Source organism: Dasypus novemcinctus, chromosome 3 (assembly GCF_030445035.2).
Source record: "Dasypus novemcinctus isolate mDasNov1 chromosome 3, mDasNov1.1.hap2, whole genome shotgun sequence".
NCBI lineage: Eukaryota > Metazoa > Chordata > Mammalia > Cingulata > Dasypodidae > Dasypus > Dasypus novemcinctus.
The window spans coordinates 8420882-8443862 of record NC_080675.1 but is presented as its reverse complement, the minus strand read 5'-3'; positions in this window follow the sequence as shown (position 1 = coordinate 8443862).

Here is a 22981-nt window from a genome sequence, read left to right as displayed (position 1 = left end):
AAAAAGCCCTTCCAAGGAGGAGGGTCTGAGCCTGGTGTCATGGCTCCCAACCCCTTCAGAGCTATGATGTCCAAGGTACAGTCTTGACACTGCCGTGTTCTGACTGTGCAACCCTGGGCAAATGGCTTAATCTCATGTGTTCGATTTCTTCGTCCATGAAACGGGAAAAAAAGTAATAATGATACATATGGGGTCCGGCACATGGTCAGCACCAAAGAAAGGCTAAATCTTATAAAATACACAATTCTAAGAGTTTGGACATGATCCTAATCATCTTCTAATTAAAAAATAATCCAATGGCTATCCTCTTGTTCGAAAACCAAGCATGAATTCGGGGAAGATGACGCTCTTTCAGGTACTACCTTGCCGGGCGAGACGCCCTTCTCTCCTAGTCTCTGCACCTGTTTCCCTGCGCGTAAGGTGAGGCGGGCAGGTGGTGTAGGGGAGGGCTGAGATGGCCTCCAGGTGCAGAGGAGCCCATGTCCCTCCCCTCTGCACTTCTAGCCCTTCACCTCTGCTGCCATCTCATCTTCCAGGAACATCACCTTCCCAAATTCATCTCTTGCCGGAGATGCAGGGAATATCTTCGGCTTTGTTTCTCTATTATAATAGATGTAAATTAATGTTTTGCCCTTGTTTGCCGCGGTAATCATAGAGGCAAGTATATGTTCCTAACAGCTATCTTATTTTCAATTTGCAAAGCATACTGTGCTTAATCCCACGAGGCAGCCCGTGGCTCTAGATATGAATTTTAAAAGATAATTAGCCCAGTGCAGGAGGCTCTCTCCATGTCGAGGCACACACACCGAAGCCTGGTCCAAGGGGTCCTCCAGGGGACCCCACTGGGTCACAGTTCCCTCTATAGTTTATTATGTGTTTTCATCACTGCCTCTGTGCGAACCAGATGATTTGTTCATGAAAATTTAAATCATGTCCATACTAGAAGCTGGCATTTCTTTTTGGGGTTGTGATTTGAGGATTACTACACCCCAACCCCCATCAATATTTCTTTTTATGATAGCCATGCCAGGTGACAATTTATTTTCTTTCCTTTTTCTTTTCTTTCCCCTTCGTCTCACTGAAAGCAAGCAAGATGTTTGCGTTGGTTGTTTCTAATTATTGTTGCCGACGGCAGATTAAGTGACCATTTATTAGAAAGAGTCTCAGAAGGTCTCCAGGTCAAAAAGATGAATGCCTTGCCTAGCACCAGTCATGGATTGTGCCAGCAATACCTTTAGCCCCTGCAGGAAATGGGTTATGAAAACAAGTGCACGGTTCGCCTGCCATTGCTGGGCTTTAGCTGTTCATCACACCCTGGCATGCCCTTGCCTTTGCTTTATTTACCCACCCAATTTCACAGCCCTGAGTTGAACCTCTGTGCCCCTGATGTTGCTGGGGCAGTGGGGGTATGGAGATCATCAGCCCAGGCCATCCAGGAGAGCAGAGTCCATGGGAAACGTCTTAGCTTGCCAGGGCTTCTATGACAAATACCACAGACTGGTTGATGTAAACACCAGGTGTTCACTGACCCATGGTTTGGAGGCTAGAAATCTAAAATCAAGGTGCAGCGGGCCACGCCTCCTCTGAAGTCTTGAGCCTTCTGGCGGGGGTTGCCCACCATCAGTCTCTGCCACCATCCCCAGCTGTCTGTCTCTGCCTTGTGCTTCTCTGTCCAAATTTCCTTCTAAGAACTCCTGTCGGGTTGGAGGAGGCCCACTTGGATTTGGTTTGGCCTCGTCTTAGTAGGACCTTTGAAGATCCTATTTACCAATGGCGCCTCTGCCACCAGGGCTCAGGACTCACCAAGAACGTGGTTCAATCCGCTGCAGAAGCCTTGCCTGATGCGTGCACTTGAGACCCAGAGAAGACAGGCAGGACAGAATGACAACGGAGACAGACGGCACGCTGTGGGGGTGCGAGAACAGGTGACATGAGTTGGTTGTGATCAGGGAGCACACTTTGATCAAGTGGCTTAACTGTTGATGCTACAATCCTCTCCGGCAAATGAAAACCCAATGATGATAGTAGCCCACACTGAGGGGGCCACCCAGACCCTCCTTATGCAATGCTCATGCCCTGCTTACTTGCAGGTGAAGACTCTGAGGCCCAGAGAGGCCCACAAACATACGTGAGGGTTCTCAGCCAGATGGTGGCAGAGTCAAAATTCCAATCCTATTACTCTTGTTGGAGAGAAAGACTGTGCTCTACTAGAAAATGGGGGGACAGCCGCCTCCTGTGCATCAACCATCCCCAACTCTAACGGGTGGTGGAGGGAGAAATGAAGTTTGAATCTTGTTTCAGGAACCAATTATATCACACAGTATCCTCTGCTTTGGGACGGGAATGCTTCATTCCCTCCAGTTTACAGCCAACTGTGGTTTGCCACTGATAGAGTCAAAAGCTGTTCATAATTTGATAAGTTACTAGCTGGGATTCCACTCACTTTTGGATTATTTGCTTTAATTCAAACAATGTTAGTAAAAAAAAATCTTAATGCAGTTTAAGGGCATTTTTTTGCCCCTTAATCACACAATCTAGAAGACTTTCCTTCGAATGAGTGAAATGTCGCTTCATCTTTAATTTTTGAAGTTCACTCAATCCCATGCTGCTTGAAGAGTAGATGTGTGTGGGTGTGGGTGTGTGCATGGGTAAGAGGGGAAGAAGAAAACTGAGACTTCAGACGGACTTCAGAATGATTGAACAGGTTTTGAAATTTGTTCTGACATGTCCCTGGCATTTGCCATATTATCATGTGCTTGAAGATTTCCTCCTGGGCATTCTGAATTTTTATCTAATGTGGTCACACAGAGTGCCTTGTATTCAAATGGACTTCAGATTATTTAATAATAACTACTTACCAAGGCTCTCTAGAAGGAAGAGAAAAGACAGTTCTAGTGTGACTTGAGGCAATTGTTTCCTCCAGCCATGCCCAGGAAAGGCTAGTTGCCTTGGGAGGCAGATTTCCTGAGAACAAAAATTATGGGTTGACGTTGGGACCATTGCATATATAAAACTTGAGCTATTAAGAAGAAAGCTCCTGTTCAGTACCTTGCTCTCTTATATTTAAACACACTTTAGGATTCCTGGGAAAAGCAACAGTTCATTCCTATGAGAAGATAAACAAAATGCTATCGGTAAACCAAGTCATAAAATGAAGAGTCTCTGATTGGTGATACCCCATCTTGGAGTACAAAAATCTCTATGCCTCCATTTCTTGGAGAATTATGTCAAACAACAAGACAATCCATTTAGACAGGAGGAAATCTTCATTAATTATAGTTGGATACCAGAGAAGTTTGCTATCAGCAGTTCATTTTTTACTAGGTGTTAATTTTTAAAATAGTGTGGGTCTCCTTGTACAATTCAGTATGTAAAGGAGGGATGAACCATTGATCTAAATATGGACTCTTTATTTGAAAAGGATCTCGGTGTTGTGGGGCATGAATGTTAAAGAGGGGAACATTTCGACTGCGAAATAATTTTCAGTAACCTCTCCCTAAGAGGAGACTGAACAACTAACTCAATTTGAGGCTCATTAATGAGCTGTCAAGATGTGGAAGGCTCTGAAATGGAACCACTGCCCTTTTCCAGTTGCTCCATTTAGGCAGGAAAGCATGGCTACCTAGAAGCTAATTCAGAATACTTTCTAAATATCTTCTCTTGTGAGCAAGACACTGCCATCTGTGGCAAGTGGCAGGGCACCCACCTGCTTCCCAGGAAAGGATGCCACATGACCCCTGAGATCGTTTCCTGCAAACTTGGAACACAGATGAGTGTGCCTTCTAAGTCCGAGACTCTACCCCATGCAAATCATAGGCAGGTGAACTAAAGTTAGAGCCCACATGTGGCCACAAAACCCTCTTCTTCCTCTCCTCCACCATGGACGAATTTTCACACAGCTTTGATGAATACAATGAGGAGGAGCTGAATCTCTTACTGGGAAGATCCCCTTTAATACATTCACTGTCACCTGTATAGCTGTGGATCCCAGAATCTCAAATGGACACTTGTTCAAAAATCCATTGCAGTGGATGGAAACACTGTTGGACTCCTGTATTCGATGTGAGGATGAAGTTAGTTGACGCGTGGGAAGTGCTTGGGAGATTTTGGAACACAGAGAAAGCAGGCAATATAAGTCGCTATCATTATTGTTTGAAAGAATTTGAAGATCGATTCTTTGTCACCCTGTATTAGAAGGCACCCTTCTTTTTTCAGATCCCTTACCGCCAAAAACATCACCTTTCTTTGAAAAAATTGTTATTTTCTCTTACATGACTTAACTTCAAATCATGGCTAACCAAAGCAGTTTTTATTAATAGCTACATTAACACAAGACAACAGGCTAGTCCCCCCCCTCTCCTTTTTGTCCAAAAGGAAATTGGCTACTGAAATTCAGCCTCTAGATTTTTTTTTTTTCTTCTGTACATGTTCAGTGAACAAGAGAGAATAAAGTAGTATATCAAAGAAGAACTTTTCTATTCTTGGGTCTTTAGCCTTTTGCCTTTGTCTCTCAATCAATAAAAAAAGAACTTATTGAATATTTTAAAGGGTCTTTTTAGCATAAAAACAGTGTCACGCAAGTAAAAAGTGAGCTTTATCTACTTTGATATTGGAAAGTCCAACGAACGCACAGCCTGATGTTGACTGTATTAGTCTCTGAGCATTCTGGAGTAAGACATTTGCCATCTTCATTTCAATGGCCCCAGCACCTGGCAGTGGGAAGTTTCAACTGTTATAAAAATGCTGCGAAGTCTCCATGAACATTTAAAAGTTAAAATAATTTAAAAACAAAACCCAGTCCTTGAATTAGGTTTAATTTTTGGCAGTGTTTCCCAAGGCCCAGTCTACAATCAGATGATTAAATTCTCTCCAGTCCTGGAAGAAAGGGAGTTGCATTTTTGTGGACTTTTTTCACTAAATCTAATTGCAAGGATCAGCTTTCTTTCTGAGATTATGTTCTTTGAACTTAACCTTGGTGGGTTCCTATAGCCTTCACCTTTGCAAAAGTGAGCCTTCCTTATTTTGTTGTCCATGTTAATTCTTAATCTGAGACCATATTGACAAGGAATTATGCTTATCCTTTATGTGATTGTGATTCTAGGGCTAATCTGAGGACTCAGTATTTATTAACAGAAGGAAGGAAGAAAGGAAGGAAGGAGGGAAGGAAGGAAGAAAGGAGGGAAGGAAGGAGGGAAGGAGGGAAGGAAGGAGGGAAGGAGGGAAGGAAGGAGGGAAGGAAGGAGGGAAGGAAGGAGGGAAGGAAGGAGGGAAGGAAGAAGGGAGGAGGGAGGGAGGAGGGAGGGATAGAGGAAGGATCTTAAATTTGGGTCAGGCGAGAATTTTTGAGAAATAACTATGATGATAACTTAGAAACCCATGCCATGTGCAAATAGAAGAAAGAGCACTGGTTAAAGGGTTTGGATATATGATGAGGCTGAAAATTCTTTAATTCAACAACCTCTTATTTAGAGGCTGCTAAATCAAACCCTGTGCTAGCAGTTAAGAAAACAGAGAGAACGAGCTATTACACTTGACCTTGGAGATCCAGGTTACAGCTTCCACAACACTCTGCCATAGCCCATATCATCAAGGAGTGCCTGATTGTGTGAGTGAGGGTTGATATTCATGAACAGAAGATAGAGATACTGGCTGATTCACTTTGGGCAAGACTTTTAAACACTAAGGCTGTGTTTGAATGTGGGAAAGCATTTGCTTAAGTGTTAAGTGTTGCATAATTAATAGGTAGCATTATTATATAGAGTATGTTATGATTGTATTTATCAACATTATATGCTAGAAGGTCTTGCCTACAAAATGTTTACCTGATCCAGGGAATCTCTCTTGTGCTTGAAGTGGAAAGGTTCTCTACCTTTTGCTTGAAGGCATAGTACCTTCTAAGCAATGGACATCTCTCTGGAGCACTGGAATTCCTAGGCCAAGAGTTACATGTTGCCCTTCCCTCTGAAGATTCCAGTTGGGGAGATTGGACTGTAGTAAATCAGATTTTGGATCAATAACATGTCTAGGATGATCTGGGTGAAGAAAAATGAAGAGTAGACATCGTGTTGACTTCAGTGTCATGGCTACTGTAGGGAACAGGTGGTGTCTGAGTGTCCAGGTATAGTTTGAAATTGATGTCCACTTCTGGAGTGAAAGTTCCTGGGCAGCAGAATGAGGAGACATTACCTCTTTATGGTCTCAGGGATCCTATCTGAGAGGGCAGGGAGAATCTGGTCTTTGGAGGTAGGAAAACCTTTGCTCATTCTGCTTCTGCCCATTAGGTCCTGGGCCCCCTTGTCAGTGAGATCTCACCTCCAAAATAAGGAGAGCAGTGACATGCTCGGGACATCACTGAGACAACTAAGATTAAAGAAGACAAGGCTTGTGAAAATGCCATAGATGAAGCTGGCATTTAGTGTTGGTTCACCTCTTTTCCTTTCCCAATTAGACTGGCAGTAAATTGAGTCTATTTGTCATGCACACTCCACAGAAAATCCAGAAGAGTTCCTTTCATTACAGGATGATAGGCCCCACAATGGAACCACACTTCACAGTCTGCAAAGCCATGTCATACAAGCTCTTCTACCACTCTATGGCCTCACAATTGTTTTGAGGGTGGAGAGTAGACACAGTTATCACTCTTACCTTATTTTTACAAAACAGGGAAGTGAGTCTCCAAGGAATTAGAGCCACGCCGCTGGTAATGGGCACCTAGATACTCAGCAGCTTCATTTTTCATTGCCTAAAATCCTTTTTCGAGCTCAACCAGCTAGACAAGTTCTCTGTCACTGCTGTGTGCTAAACTTTGCTGCTTCCTGCTCCTCCAAGGGTGAGATGTGCACTTTCTCTTTGCATCTCTGTCTACCCTTCTGGTCCCTGACTTGGATGCTCCAAATTTGTTCTGGTCACTTTCTGGTGTCAATGCTCAGCCCCAGCTGAACTGTATGAGCTCCCTGCTAAACCCCAAGACCTTTCTTTCCTGAAGTGCCGGGGCTGCTCTTCAAACCAAAGGAATCCGTGATCCTCCTTTCCTCTCAGCACATGTCCTGGAGTTTAGCACAACTGAAACCTGCCCATTGCATCTCAGGCTCCACAAGTACCGTCTGCCCACCTCCTTAAAATTTATCATCCCTTGAAGACAAGCAAATAGACTCTAAGTTAAAGGGTTTTTCTCATTCAAGGATTGTAATATCAAAACTATTGAGTAGAAAAATCGACAGAGGGCAATGACAAATTTCTACCTGTTTCAAAGCTTCCAACTTTCTTAAGAGCTCCTAGGATCCCCTGTAGGAATCTGACCTGCCTTCCCTGACGTCTGAGCCTGCAGCTTAATGACTGTCTCTTGTTCTTCTGGGTAGGTCTGAATTATCACTTGGAACAGGATCCCAGGTCCTCTGGTGTCACAGAGGACAGAGGGGGCTATTTGCCTTTAGGGACTTTGGTTTTGGTGTCTAGGTTGTAGAAAGCTATGTCAATAGGTCTAAGCACAGGAAGGTCCTCCTCTAGGCCACACCCTGGAGCTCTGGCCCCTCAAACCATTTCCTGTGAGGCCCCACCCATAGTGCTTCCTGGTGCATCCCTGATATCAAAATCTCAACCCTTATTTAGCGAGAGCTACCAGTTTAGGGATAGGAGAAGAATAAAGAAGAAGATCTGCACTGCCTCTGACATGAAGCTGTGTGAGCAGTACCCACGTGGCTGCTGAAGCCTGTTCTGACCAACTACCGCAGCAGTGTCCAGCCTCCTGCAGGCTGAGCATCACTAGCTAAGAAATGGGCCCATCCAAGCTTTGGAAAACTCAGGGGAAGAATTTGGGAAAGAAACAGCTCCAAGTATATGTTTTCTTTTGAGACTGCAATAACCAAAAAGAGTCATGCATAAAAGGAAGAAGAAAAAATGAAAACAAGCAGTGAAAGACAACATCCGCTCTCATTTCAGTTTCCTGGAAGCGGAATGTGGTTGGGCAGATGGTGCTCTTTTGTTTTACTAAAAGAAACGATAAGATGTAAATATGCATGGCCATATTCAGCAGTACAGGATGGGGAAGGGCACTTCTATATGTGCTCGGTAATTTCTAGGCTTGTCAAATGTTTTCTTCCTTTAGATTGGGTTGGCACTGCCTGCTGAGTTCCACCAATACTGCCGTAACCCAACAGTTCTTGATTGATGCCCAGGAGATCTTTAGGTAATCCATAAATGGACACAAGGGAATCTGTGAACTACCTTAATATTATTTTCACAAATATTGTTGGTTTGTGCATTTTCCTAAAGGGGTTTTTAGATCTTTCACAAGACTGAGAAAAGACTCAGTGGCCATTGTCCTCTTGTCTCTTTATTCCATGCCATCCAGAGTTTCCTTTCAGAATAATTAATGGAATTATAGAAAGTTATTTCATACCATCACCCTATATTTGCAATGTTTTGGAGACTTCTCAAACCACTTTCACAGATCACAATCTCCTTTGACCCAGTGACAAAAGCCCATTTCACAGCTGTGGAAATGAAACTTAGAGACACAAACTAATGACTTAAGGTTGCACTGGTGGTCAGGACAGGAGTACAGCAAACATTCCTAGCCCCCAATTCCTAGTCCAGTGCTCCTTCCACCCACAGCTTTTGGCTTCATTTTGAAGGAGTCAGGGAAAACCTTTCCATTTGAATTTGGTATAATTGGGAAGAGGAAAGATTGTGCATCTAAGACAATGAAAGAAATTAAAAAAGGAAATGGAAAAGAACATAAGTCAATGTGATTCTCATTCTAGTTTATTATTACATGCTTAACTCTCATGCTGTTTAGTTTGAAGCAAAAATAATATTTTATTTATCTCTGCATTTTCAGGACCCAAACAGTGCCTGTCTTCTGGCACGTTGTAGATGCTTAAACACTCGAGATGTGTATGAAAGAATGATTACATGGATGATTGAATGAAAGAATAAAGAACCCAAGTACACAAGAAATATTTTGCTTGATTGCCAGGGACCTACCAGGGATTTTATCATGGGTTCTCATACTCCTTCACTGAAGTACTTGAGATGGCCATACATATTTGCAGGATAAGGGAGACATTTGCTAGAAGAATTTTGGGTAATGAATGGTGAAGCTCATTAACAAAGAACTTCTCAGATTTCATATTCCTGTATTCAAGGTGTCCATCCCATCCCATTTGGATACAACTAGTGTACTAGTTCTCTAGGTAATTGGTCCCAGTGAGTTGTACACATAATCAAATAAGATGTTCTTAAACCATTTACACACTCCTGGGTGCAAGAGATAGGAGGATTTATTTCCTCAAAGAAAAGCTAAAAGCTAACTATCAGATTCCAGCAACCAAAGATGGGACAAGATGGAGCTATAAAAGCATGCTCAAAAGAGCTCTTGTGAATAAAAGGTGGAGGGTAGGAGGGAATAGGGCAATGGCAGTTGGGGACCAAGGTTCTGAACAGAACTCAATTCAGAGGTGAGTGTAGAGGAGGAAAGAGATGCCTCCATTCTATCTCCTGGATTCAACAGGCATCCCAGCTGGGCTGCCCATTTTTAAACAGCTGGAAGGGCTAGATTTACATATTTAATAGATGTTTGTGAAAATAAAGGTTCCATTTATTTTTGTGATCAGCTTTGGCATTATATGATATGAAATGAATGTCCAATTTAGAACATTGTACATTTTAGAGGTACAAGCTTTTCTTCTACAGTTGATCAGCACATACCTCATATCTAGCACCAATTAGTTCATCAAGGTGGAGTTACCTATGTTAACTTTAGGGTTAGTCACTTTGGGGGTGGGACATGCAATTTTTAAATCTTTCAATGTGAGAATTGACTAAAAGACACGGTTAGGAAAAATGAATTTTGTTGGTGAAGATTCCACATTTAAAGGAAGGAAACTTCCAGGTTGTAAATCTTCCCTCTATCACCTCCGAGGTGGAATTTAACTGCCACATATGCAGGCAACTGAAGGCAACATGTTAATATGTGTATATAGTTACTGGATACTGAGAAGCTTTGGGATTAGTCAACACATGTGCTTCAACTTTCTTGTCTTTCAAAGGGAAAATGTCCTTTTTTAACAAGCCCATTGCCAGATAACCCCAAAAAACAAATCTAATGCTCCTTGCCAACTTTCTGGCCCACAAACTAAAATGGAGAGAGTGTGGGACCAGGATCAAGAGGAACATTTCTAAAAAGAAGGCACAGAGAACTATTATAGCATTCTGGAGTGTGTAGACTATCATGGCTTAGGGCATAGCCTGGATTTCTTAAGAACACCAGAAGTCTTAAAAAAGACAATTTTTCTAAAATATCTGCTGCTGAGCTTCTAGCCAATACCCAAGGATTCACCAGAACTACAGCGTAACAGCATCATAAATGAGGGTCATGTAGAAGTATACCTCTACCATAACTGCGCAGAAAAGTGCTCTCAAAATGGGGGTGTCATGAAGGTAACCTCCATCACCGGACACAGAGGCAAGACGTCAAAATCTTGCACCTTGATATTGCATTTGCTCCTAAGAACAACACAGTGGACTAGGCATAGCAAACACATTTGCCCCCTCTATATGGAAAAGAAACTTGAGGCACTTTGATTCATTGTTGCTGATAGCCTATATCCACAAGTTTCTCTAGGGTATCTTAGTGATCAATGACTTACGGTTTCCTAAAATGATCTTTAGAGACCACCTAGTCTTATTCCACAGATGATGTTTCCTGATGTTTCTTTTATGTTGACCGAGAACACATTTAAATGTAATGGAAATTTTGATAAGAGTTAGAAAACATAGGTTCTAAAGCTTTGCCTTGACCCTGGTCATCAGTCTTGAAATGGTTTCGTCATCTCTCAAGTGGGATAATAAAATATATCTTGCATAACCCAAAAGGTCTCTGCAGAAGTCAATCAAAATGTTGAATCCTATTTCAAACATCAAACAAGTATTTTTGAATACCTACTATGTGCCAGAAAACATACAGGGCAATGAGAGGGCAAAGATAAACAAGACCCAGTCATGAATTTCCTCTCATAATTATGCTTAGAGTCTAAAGGTGAATGCAGACATTAAACGTACACCCACGTATCTATTGAATGCAATGGAAGGGCAAGCATGGGGTCGTATGAGGGCTCATAAACAGGGAGCGTGGAGGGAAATATGTTGGGTGAGGGTGGCTAGAAAGATTTCCACTTAAAAAGTCATGTCTAAACTAAGGGAAGTGAAATCTAAGTTGAAATATTCAAATTTATGAACATGAAGGCATTTTCTTTGTGTGTACTTTTATTAGCCTTAGTATCAGCATTGGTTTTCTATCAGCATGAGATCAATATCATTTCAGTATCCCAATCTGGTAATGTTCCAAGCCTCTTCCAATATGGGCAAGGAAGCACACAGCATATTGTCTGATCTTTCTCAACCCCATATCAACTTAGATGTTTAAACGTGGGAAACTCAGGAAGGCCGGTTGGATGGCTGTGGTTGGAACCACCCACTCCTCATTGGCATTCTCACTGCTGCAGTTCTGGAAGGGAGGAAGAAAAAAAAATGTCGCAGGCACCCACACTTTCAAAAGGAAGGAACTTGTCAATTGTACCCACTCAAGTCAGCTCTGCTTGGCGAAGGAAGAAGAATGCCAACTCTTGGTGACCCAGACTCCAGAAGTAAGGCCCACACACTCAGGCAATGTAGGGTGGAGGTTCATTAAAAGGCACACCCCAACATGTCAGGGGGCTGAAGAAAGAGGGAGGGTCTAAGTCAGGGTATGAACCAATGTTCACCTCTTCTTCTGAACGGGAAGGTCTTAAAGCCAGGGGTGACCAGGACTTATCTCTGTAACACCGATAGGAAAAATAGGGCCTGGAACAAAGTAGACATTTAATTCATATTGTGGTTGCTGTTGTTGAGTTGAATGTGATACCTGGAAAACAAAGGAGTGAATCAGAAACAGATCTCAAAGGGACATTTTAGTTTAGAATAATAACTTTGCTATTTTAATGATATGAAATCATATCCATTCAGATTTGCACAAGAAGCCTGCCTTGTAAATTAACAAAGGTGAAAACAGCACCATTCTATGATTAAATTCAGCATTGAGGCCTCTTGCTTAACTGAAAAATCATAGAAAGGATGATAATTCCATTGAAACCCATTTCGACCATAAAGACTTCAGACCCTCAACTTCCTAAAACAGTATTGAAGGTCAAATCACTGGGAAATCCTTTGCCTGTCATTCAGATTTCAACAAAAAAGCCTGCCTTGGAAATCTTCTTATAGACTGGTCTGATCCAAGCCTGAGTGAATGCAACAAAACAAGGGGTCCATCCATCGAGGTATATTCCAGTCCTCCACTGATATGTTTGGCAGCATCCTAGATACTACTCCAAAACCTTGAACCAGTACCTAAAGGCCAAGGAAATCCACACTACTGCCTACCACCTCCTGGCTGTGCACGTAATTGCTCTTAGGAGCTGACCTGAGAAAAGGAGTGGCATTTGGAATAGTATAGGGTTAAATGAAATAAAATGACTTATTTTCATTTTTGTAAGCGTTGCGAGCTTTTTAGAGACCAATGGGTTTCTTTTTTAATTACAGAAATGTGAAGATATGGGTAATAAGAGTGGGTAGATTCATAGTTATTTCTAAGGAATCATTGAAACTGAATTTTCCTTCACCCTAGCCTAGGGAAAATATCTGAAAAGCAATAACCTAACAGTGGGGTGTTGTCCAAGAATATCCATAGGTTGAGAGGCTGAGGGAGCGGGGGACTGAATTTGTAGACTGTGTGTTCTAGAGCTAAGCTAATATTGCTTTATATTTGCATCCTATCAAGTCAAATTCTGTTTGTTCAACATAACATGACAAACATAAATAGATTATAAAATAGATTTATTAATTAGATGAATTAGATGGGTTCAACTTGACATTTTAAATAAAGTAAATCTAAAAGAATGGTTCAACTAAAGAGGCATTTAAAAACGTGTGTATCATAAGCAAGCCTTCTTTGAGGAGGCAACATTCAAGCTGGCCGTTGAAATCCAGGCAGGCTTTTGCTTAAAATTCAAGGAAAGACACTGCATTTGAGAAAACAGTGGGAACAATAGAATTTAGAATGGAAAAACAAGGGCCTACAGGGTGACATCATATAGTTTAATTTACCTGAGGATGTATTCAGTACACCGGAACTTGTGGAAACATTTGAACTTCTGCAGACACGAGGGTGCCCTGAACTATTTCCAGCACAGAGATCACTGAAGAAGATAAATCCATCAGTGGTGTGGGAGCTATCAAAAGGGGCAAAGCTGGCTATCTCATTGGAATGGGGAAGATCATGAGGAACTGGCATGGTTCTTGGAGGTAAAGACTCCAGTTTGGTTCAACCCCAGACTCCTGACTCTTTGACACCCAAGGACAGAAATTGATGGGTCTGTATTTTATTTGCTTTCCGATTGCTCTTTCAAGAACATCACCCTTTCTTCTTGACTAGGAGGAGGTCTCAGTAAAGGCAGGAATGCCAGCACATGCTGTTTTCTTGGCCTCCATAAAAAACTCAAACTGTTCTTAGGTCCCAGGTGGCCATCATAAAACTTTGGTCTGATGTCCTGATTCAAGACTTGGGCTCTGTAGTTAGGAACTATTCCCCACAAGGCTGCTCAAAGCCTCAGTTTCTCTGATACAAATGGGGCTAACCGGAATACCCTTTGCCTATGGCTGCAGAACACAGAGCCAGGGCCACACTAAGCACCGATGCTGGCATGCAGTAAATATCAATCAATAAGAATTGCAATCACAGGTCCACATCCCCTTCCCTGCAAGTCTGAAACCCCCAAAGACCTGAATGCTTAAATTTTGTGACTCATTGACTACAAATACTGACCTGACCTGAATTCGTTTGGCAGCACAAGCTGACCTGGACTGACACGAAGCTATTTATAGTCTTTGTTTATCCCCCTTCATGCACATATTCACACGCTTTGCTGCAGAAATATTAGCGTATTTGAGTGTAAGGTGCTGCCTCAGATCCCACCGGGGTAGAGGCTAAATAATATTGAGTGTATGCAACATATTTCCATCCTTATTCTGAAATGTTCTGAGTTGCACAGTGCACGTGGTCCCGAGGTTTTGAGCATAGATTCATATTGCAAATCTTGCTTTTTTCAAGGAGTGGTTGGTGACCACTGCACTTAGATGAAATAAAGAACCTGGTGACATTGAATCTTGTTTTCGTTTGTTTGTTTAATGCTCCAAAACTTACAAAGGTAAATGAGAAGTGGGCTCTTAAAATGCTTACAGAGGCACAGGGGGTTACAGCCCACATCCCACCTGAGGAGTTTCACTTTCATGTTTACTCCTTTTGTCTTCTCCGCTTCCTATTGAGAAAGCACACATGGAGAGGAGTGGGTTATCTTGCATCTTAAAGATGGGAAACTGAGGCCCATGGAGATTGGCTTTCCAGAGGTGTGTCCCACAAGGCAGCAGGGGCAGGGGAGGACAACCTTGAACTGCTCTGGAGTCTCTCATCTGAATGGAGAGTCAAGAGGCCGAGCTAGCTCTGGGCCTTGAGCCATCTTTCTACATAGCCAGGATCTAGCTTGGCATGCAGTGGGTGCAATAAATAAATGGGCAAGGGATTGAAGTGACTCCGTTTCTTTCTGACGTTTCCTTCCCCTCTTACTTCCTCAGCAGCAGCAGGCACACCGAGCCGTACAGACACAGCCCAGTTCTCTTTCATCTCATGAAAGCAGTTGGCAGAAATTTGATGGTACTTCAGTAGAGTTCACCTTTGAGTCGCCAGAACAGCTTTGGGGAGTTTGCTATCTGTCTGTTCTGGTTCGTTCTGTCTCCTGAACTATTGGCAAATATGTGAGTCTCTGAGATTTCCGTTCTGTAAGATGGTCAATAGACAATAGGGACTTGAATCTTTGACTTAAAAGTTGTTATCTCGTGAACTTAAAAAAAAAATTCTTAAGGGAACCTGACTTCACGGCGAGGACAAGCAATGCTTTCTGGGTGATTCTCAATATGGAGTATCATGCCTGCCTGTTTTCTCCCCCATGTATCAGCAAAAGCCACAAACTGGGGAAGGGGGTTTCAGAAATTCTGTGGATTCTGCTGTTCCTAGAATCTTCTGTTTCCTACATGAGTATGGCGTATTCAAGAAGAGGCATGTTCACCATCCTTCCAAAAACACCTCAGGGACCCCATCTATAAAGACCCAGCCCCTTTTTTTGTCTCCATGCCTTTGACTTTGCCCATTTTTCCCATTCCTCTCCACCCTGGAAGTCCTCTCAGAGCCCACACCTTCAGCAATTTGCGTGTGGGAAATCCCATAGCCCAGCCCTCCTCTGGGCCTGATGGGTCTCTCCTACTTCTCCACGAGGTCTCCATGTGGATACCCTACCATCCACCCACACTTTTGGATGCGCACATCTTTAAACAGAACTCTTCATCTCCCGATCCCCCTCCACACACCTTTAATTGGGCAGGGGTATCACAATTTTTAGGCAGCCTGGCACTAAACCGAGGTGCCTTTACTAGCCATCCTCCCTCTTTTGAACTCACCATTGCTGGCTCTGAATTGCTTTTGCCTCAGAGAAACCTTTGGGGCTTTATGACCCTTGAATACCCCTTTCTACCTGGAAATGGCACAGGTGATAATATCTTTCCTGTAATTTTCAGGGGTCACTAATCCTCTGAACCTCACCCATGGAACCCCCAGGGCAGGGTTTCTCAGTGTGGCCCATACTCCACTGTTTTAATGCAGATTCTCAGAGCCCCATCCCCAGACTTCCTGAAACAGAATGGGGGTTTCAGGGGGGTTCGACGAACTGCACAAAGCCATATACTCCTCTCATCGTGGAGGCAAAGAGATTCAAACTCCATGCTCTGATTTACTAAGCAAACTGACCTCTCTGATTTTTCAAGAAAGAAATCAACAGGATGAATGATAATTGTATGTGTATGTGTATGGAAGGATGATAGGGTTAAATTTAGGGTCATCTAAGATTTGCAAATGAAACAGGTGTTGTCAGCATATACCCAGGCTCTGCTCCAAATCCAGGGCCTGCTAACCATTAAGGCCCTGTAAGACATTCCCATACGGGATGTTCGTTCCAGCACATGGTTTTTCCCAGCTCCCCCTTCGTCCCCTCAAGGCTGGCTAAGAAAATACAATGATGGGTGCCTTTCTCTGAAAGGCCAGTGCCCTTTAAATTCAAAGTCATTCACATTTTTAGAACATCAAGTTTTAAAAAGCCTGTTGCCTCTGACAAAACGGTCCAGGAACCATGTGGAGAGGGGGCCACCCGTCCCCGTCCCTGCCTGTGGGACTTTGCAGGTAGGTCAAAGGGAGCACACTTCTGTGAGAAACTGATAACCCATCCGGCCACCTCCGGCCTGCCTGCCTGCTCAAGACAGGGATTCAGCAAAATGCTGCATCACCCTTTTCTCCCGTGGCTCTGAGCGAGCCGGGTGCATGCTGCTCATGGGCTTCAGAGGAACCGGTGGTTAGTTTTGTGGTCACCTAGCAGTTTTATGAAGGCCCTTGAGGTGCTTCAAGTACCAGGTGGCCCCAGCGTGGTTTAACTGTCTGGGGGCCTCAGGTCTCTCGGTGGCCACTTAAGTAACGTAGAACTTGATGTGAGAACTGTTCAGTTGGCAGCAACAATTACATAATGCACACAAGGTGCAAGGCTCACCTCTGGCTACACACTAATCAACTAACCAGCACTTCTGTAGAATTTCACAGTTCATGAAACACTCGAGGTTACATCATCTCTTTTGAGGTCACAATGATCCACCTGATGCCCATTTTGCAGATGGAGAAACTGAGGGTTATCAAGGGTTAAGTGCCTTTTCTGCAGATCCAACAACTTGGTGGAACATTCTCCTCATTAACCCCAGCAAGCTTCGTGTAGCCCCATTTTACAGAGGACAATACTTGCAGTCCTATCCCCTTTCCCCACCAGCTCATCTTTCTCCCTGGGATGTTTCTCGGAAAGCTGTGGCTCCTACCTCTCAAGCAGGTAGGAGCAAGATGGCTATATTTTCTCTTGGTCTTATTCCCAGATGCTCTGTCAGAGAGTACTTCTTAGAACAAGTGTCGAATACAAAATAACTCCTACTGCCTTTCCAAAGCCCTCAGGAAGCTTTGGGGGGACTTTTTAACTGACTCTTCTCTTGGTCTCAGCCCTCATTTTATTTCCTTTAAACAACCATCTGAGGCTCCGTATGAACCAGGATCATGGGGGTACAAAAAAAGATTAAACACACACATGCATGCACACACACACAGGCATACTTACACACACACACAGTGCACACAGGGACACATGCACATTCATGTACACACCCACATATGCACAGACAGAACATGCACAATCACACACAGGCACATGCACACACTCACTCATACACGCACACATACACTAACTCATACTCACACACTAACACATACACACACCCTCCATTCCTGGATGAAGCCTGTTCTTTTCACCATCATCTATTATAAAACTTAGCATGCTGGAGGGCATGGATTTGTTTATAATTTTGTCTTCCCCACCATTCTCCTCCAGACTGTGCACAAGCCCTATCTGATGGAAGAGCCTTGTCTTATTAATCATTATACTTTCATCCACCAAATGATCCAAAAATATTTACTGAGTGCCAAGTATATGCCAGGCATATACCAGGCACTGGAGCAGAGCAGCTAGGGGACATGCTTTGCATGGATAATTAAATGAATGCACACATGAGTGGATTTTTGAATGAGGAGGAAACTGGGCAACGTCTGGGGCTGGAGACACTAGAGTGAAAGCCCTTGGCATTATTAAAGAGCCTGCACTCCCAAGAACAGTGCAGTAAGGGGTGCTTTAGTGTCTACGGGATTAGAACAGAGGCTGGCTTTCTATGGGGAGCTGTAGGACCTTGAGCAGGCTCGTTCATCCTTTTCACCATCAGTTCACAACCATGAGCGGATGGCTCTGGGAATCTCTACCCCACACGGGCACTTTTAGCCCTATATAAATAAATATATACAATTAGTTTCGAGCCTAGAAACTCTCCAGTAAAGTCTAGCAATTATTAAGAGTGTGAATGGGGCCCTGGGCAAACGACACATGCGTTTGGAAATATGTGCATATCCATAAACATTTTTAGTAATCAAACCAAAAATCTAAAAAACAGAAGGGGGAGAATTATCTAATGAAATCTTGGCCTTCAGGATTTCATCTTTCTCCAGGATGAGAAAGGTCTTCTGGAAAGGTCCTTGTGAATTCTGGAAGAGGGTCCTTGGTACATTATTAGAAGGCTTCCTTGGGGACAGAGGGACTTTGGGCTGCCCGGTCTCTTGGATCATTTTGGTGTCTCTGTGTCCAGACCTTGGCCCTCCCCACCCCTGCCTGTGCCATCCCCAGTGGGAACAGAGTCTCCATTTCCTTCAGGGCCCCTGAGCAGGAGGGTAATCCGGTCTGCCAATTACTTGAAATTAAAGTCAGGTAATTTGAACCCATCTGCTGGGCACCTGACCACAAACCACCTCTTAGCTAACCCCGAGCTGGATCGCGTTACTCCCCCAATGCCTGTCGGGCTTCATTACCACGACCATGGGAAGGGAGGAAACCAAGAGGTTACTGGGGTCTTCAGTTAACGCTTTGTCATTAGCGTGGTTATTACTCAAGCCCCCCCTCCCCAGAGACTTCAAGGTATGGGACCTGGGAGGCGATTTGGTAACAGGACCAGAGGTTCCCAGATCTCACCATATGGAGTGGAGGCCTCTTCAGTCGGGCCAGGAAGGGGGGGCTTCTTGCTGGGACTCAGTGACTCTATCCCGAAAGATCCACAGATGGCTCTTAGGGCAATTAAGGTAGCCAGGCTTGGATGTTGGCATCAGGCAAGCCTGAGTTTGGAAAATAGATAGCCCCTTACTAGATCTTAGGATTTTTCTTAAACACCACAGCCTCTAGTTCCTTGTGAATATAAGGAAGATAAACCATGGTTCCCAGTTGGTTTGTAATCATTAGACTGGACTATCTTTACAGAATCAGAGTAGATTCACAAGTCTCCAAAGAGGGCAAGTAGCCCTAGACAGTGTCATAGAAGTTGAGGAAAGACTGGGTTTCAGTCACGCCATGTGCACAGCAGCCCAGGGACCACCAAGCCATCTGGAGCCTTCTTACATGCCTACACCCACTCCTACCCTTATCCCAGCTCTACGGATTGGAAAGCAAGGATATGGTGGATGTTCCTTGCTCAAGGAAGCAGATCTTCTAGATGAGAAATCTATAGTGCAGTCGCAGATATATCTTTAATGTGCACCAGTGAATGGGCAGAAAATCCACCTTGGAGTCTGGAAATGTAGATACAAATGACATTGCTTGACATTCCTGTTCATATTTTATTCCACAGGTTAAAGAGTCAAATGGGTTCCACAACCCTGTGATCCCATTCTTGGTCGCTGGAGTCTCTTAGCATAATCTTTAGGACCAAGGAACTTCCAGAAGCTTCTCTCCCAAATTGATAACACTTTCAACCACATTCTGCATTTGTTGTTCTAGACAAACTGAGCATTTTGTGCTGAGAATGATAAAAGTCCATCTGATTTCCCTAGGGCAGAACTAAGAGAGTTTTTGAACTGAGATTAAATTGATATATCAGTTCTGTCATTAAAACATGGTATCAGAACAGTCAAGCAAGATTTTTGACTGCCAGCATCTCACCGAAGTATTAGTCTAGTGGAGAGAGCTTTTTGATGTATCAAAGAGTTGTACTCTCTTGCAAACTGTGTTCATATTCTGATGTCCTATCATCAAGGTAGAATAATGGCCAGGATAACATAGGATCTTGTTAATTTAATTTGTAATGGTTTTCAATACTCAATGGGTAGAGGCATTCCTGGACTGCCTGTAGTGCTTAGCTCCAGATGAGCCCTGGCCCTGGCCACAGTATCCATTGCACTGCACCCTGTGGTTTGCACCTGGTGTTTGCTCTGCCTGCCTCACCTCTCCCCCATAGTGGTTGCTCCTTAATATTAACAAAGTATTTCCAATCAGACCTTCTAGAACATGACACCCCAGATGTCTGTGGAGCCCAGGAAAATGAAGGGGTATTCAGGCATTCCTCTCTAAGTCCTTCCTCAGTCTTTCACAGCCAACCCTAAAGTCGGTCTTGGATATCCCTGACCAGATGTCACTTACCTCCTTGCATTCTCCCACTGACAGGGAGCTCACAACATCCCAGGCAGTCCACTCAGGCCAATCTCATGAGCTTGGAAGCTGCTTGTTTTAATACCTGCCCATTTTTCTGATCTCATCTCACACCTCTCACACCAACTCCATCAGCCTCTCATGCTGCAGCCACCCTGACCTGCCCATCATCCTTCATGATACTTAGATCTGTGCTACTGCACTGAGCTGAGCTGCTGCCCCCACTCCCTCAAGAGCTCTTACCACCAGCCTTTAGCATGATGGGTATCCCTGCCCTAGCTCTCGGTGCAGGAGGCATCTCTCTTCCCTGAGCACCTGTCCACCATCTACTCCCACTGCCCCACCACCTCTATTCACTCTCTGTCTTATTGCCACGTCTAGTTCCATTCATATAATAGCCCTTACCAGTGTGTAAAACACTCTGTGTGATTACGTACTGTTATATACCTGCCTACCTGTGCACTGTTGGGCATGTACGGGCTACATGTGCATGACTGTGCATCCCTCCCTCGAGAATGTATGATCCTGGAGAAGAGGTCTGCCTACTGGCCCAGGATCTGGCAGTGGAGCTCCTTAAGGCACACTGGCTGAGAGAATGAGTATCTCTTGCTAAGAGCGAGCATCTGTCCCACCATTCACCAGCATGTCCTGGGATTGGGTCAGGCTCTTTTTGTCCTTGGGAGCCCATTTTATATTAGCTGTCTGGAATCTGTGGGCTTTTCATCTTTGAAGACAGAAATCAAGTCTTTCCCATGTTACAGGTTAAATGTCTTCATGTTCTTCACAGGAAATATATCCTTTCAGCCTTAGCTCTGGTATCATTTTCTCTAGAATAATCTACTCAAATTTAGCTTATGATTCCAGTTTCTTGGCATCCTTTTTTGAACTGCATTATGAAATATGCCATTTTTACACTTCTTTTAGGTTGTGCACAAATTGGAAGAAATTGTCTATTCTTTACCCATGTCATTGATAGAAACTTAGAATGGGACCTAATGAGTAATTCCTTGAAATCCCACAAGGCTGATTTCAACCTTGGTAATGAATGGTGGTAAAGTTAGCACAACACTGTGGATGTAATTAACACCACTGAATTGTATACTTGAAAGGAGTTAAAATGGGAAATTTTAAGTTGTATACATGTTATGAGAATAAAAAATTTTAAATCCCCTAGAACTGTACAACACAAAGAATGAACACTAATGTAAACTATGGCATACAGTTAATAATATAAGTGCAATAATATTGTTACAGCAATTGTAACAAAGGCACCACACTAATGCAAAATGTTAATAATAGGGAGAACTGTATGTATGTGTGGCAGGGGAGAGGGGTATGGGGACCCTGTACTTTCTGCATGAATTTTCTTAAGCCTACAGCTGCTCTAAAATAAATTAAAGTTAGTTATTGGGTCTTGAACTTTGCTAAGGTTATCTGAAGAGAAGATATTCTAAATATTGAGTCCCTTTAAAAGATGCAATAGGAGCAGGAGGGGACCTTAAAAATTACGGAGTCCAACCATATAATTATCCAGACAGAGGTTTACCATATGCAGAGATTGGAGCTTGAAAGTCAGGAGACCTGCTCTTCTCTGACCTTGCTTTTTGAACCCAAGTAGCTAGGATGGATGGTAGGAGCTCCTTCCTTGTGTTGCTGCAAGTCCAGAGGATTGGGGATCAAGTGCATGTTCAAGCCTGCTGAGCTTTAGAGCTGCAGAAGCATGTCAGGACCTCAAAGCACAGAGGAGAACCCAAGTGGGTACTGGGAGCTGAGGTGCAGAACTAAAGGTTAGAGGTCAGAGAGCCTGGGTGCATGATTTGCAAACATTAAGAAGCAACTAACCAGGATGAGGCTGTGGCCTGAGCTAGACCAATCCCAGCAGGAACTAGGGCAGGGTCATCCAAAAGGTCTCAAATCAGGACTCAAACTACCAAATCATAAAGACAAAGGAGAGCCCCGCAGCACCTTGCAGACACTTCAAGAGGTGTCAGAGCTTGAGTGCACTGGATTATAAAAATCTCATCCAAAGGTGTGGGAAATGGCTGGTCTATGTAGGAAAGGGGCAAAGAGGATTCTCAAAGGATGGAGAGGTTTAGAAAAGCAAATTAGAAAGGAGAGAGGGGTCAGCAAGAAGGAGGAAGAGCATAGAGCAAAGACACAGAAATGAGAAGACAAAGGGGGGTGGTTTATGGGGTTGTTAGGCAGGGGAATATGGCAGAGGGATGTTGAAAACTTTTCCTTTGCCTTGCCTGCCTCAGCCTCTCAAACGCAGACAGTTAACTTAGAAATTCTGCACTTACCACTAGTGATCATGGCTTGAAAATTCAACCAGGAATTTAAAGAAGAATTTGAGGAAGAAGAAATCCATTCTTTAAGACATGTAGGCTGTTGGATTTTTCCTCCTCTTCCTCCTCCTCCTCCTCCTCCACAAGGTGATCTGCCAAAGGAGGGAGTCATTGGCCACCCTACCTCCAATTATCCAGATAAAACCAGGATGCCCTTGGCATCTGGAACTTTGGCTCTGAGCCCAAGGAACCCCTACTGGACCTCCCCAGTAATTTAGGGGATCTGAGAGCAGCAGTGCCACTAAAGATGCCCAGAGGCCTGCAATAGAGGGCTGAGTTGGTCACTTACCAGCTGGGCAGCCTTGCAGGTCATTTAAGTCAATTGAGCCTCAGTTCCTAGACCTGTAAAATGGGTATGATAATGTAAATGCCATGTGAAATTATATTTGTCAGAAACCTCCATAAATGAGGGGTCCCTGTGAGCGTGAGGGCCTATCTTCCTCACCCCTCCTC